This window comes from Triticum dicoccoides, chromosome 6B, assembly GCF_002162155.2.
Source record: "Triticum dicoccoides isolate Atlit2015 ecotype Zavitan chromosome 6B, WEW_v2.0, whole genome shotgun sequence".
In the NCBI taxonomy this organism is placed as follows: Eukaryota; Viridiplantae; Streptophyta; class Magnoliopsida; order Poales; family Poaceae; genus Triticum; species Triticum dicoccoides.
Genome location: NC_041391.1, coordinates 295297132 through 295298182, shown reverse-complemented (window position 1 = coordinate 295298182; position 1051 = coordinate 295297132).

The following is a 1051-nucleotide window of genomic DNA, read 5'->3' as shown; positions in this document are numbered from 1 at the left end:
TGCACTTCAAATGAACGTTGATTTGAACACCAACTTTGTCTTGTCGTCTTGCTCTGAGAACTCCAGCTATCATGACCACGAGGGGAAAGGAAAGACCCTAGAAGGGTCGATCTTCTCGAAGATCGAACAACTCACGGAATGAGACATAGGACCATCTCTCGGGTTTAGACACGAGATACACATCAAGAGGGGTGGAAAGAAACGGATGACGAAGGTTCACTAGGTAGACAACGATTCCACACCTAAGAAGGTGGTAAACGATTGTCCACGTAGCGAGGAGTTGAGTTGCCATAATACCATAACGATACACCTTAGGGAAGGTGACTCGTAGAGATATTTCCTTAAGTGGCAAAAAGAATTACTTTTGATTCATAGATCATTGAAACTCTTTGAACCAGCCTAAGACAATTCTCGAGCGATCGTTTGGAGGGGTTCGGTAGAATGGCATACTCGGACTTGGATGATGTGGATTACCTTGTTGAAGACAACGTAATGGATGAGTTTGCTTATCACCGGAAATGGAAGAGACCCATGGTAGAATGGCACATTGGTGGTGCAAGCTGGGAACAAAATGCAAATGCTAGGAATGATTCTGGTAACTGGGGGAAGAACCCAACAATAAAGAGTGAATTCACTGTTTGAAAAGGTCATAGCATTTGCCGAGGAAACTGAGAGGAATCCCAGTTAGAGATGATGATAACACGTAGTGCTTGTGCGTGCTCTCAAGAACTTGAGCATTTCCATAATCATCAAGGTTTTATCAACAACCGCGTCAAGGGTGCTGACAACACAACATACTACCATGATGAATAGCGATGGACGATGCAGATGCGAAGGAGGATAACACTTTCTCAGATTTCACCTTAGCGAGGCCAAGCAAATAAAATCTGGATGATCGACCGAGAGACATTTAGCACTCCGCTTCTAATGTTCTCCTTGATGTGCTAGTATAACCCATTCATAGATATGGTTTGATATCTAAAACATCAAGTAAAAGGTCGGACTTCGGGAACACAAAAATCCATAGGGGCAACTAGGGAGTAAATCCTAC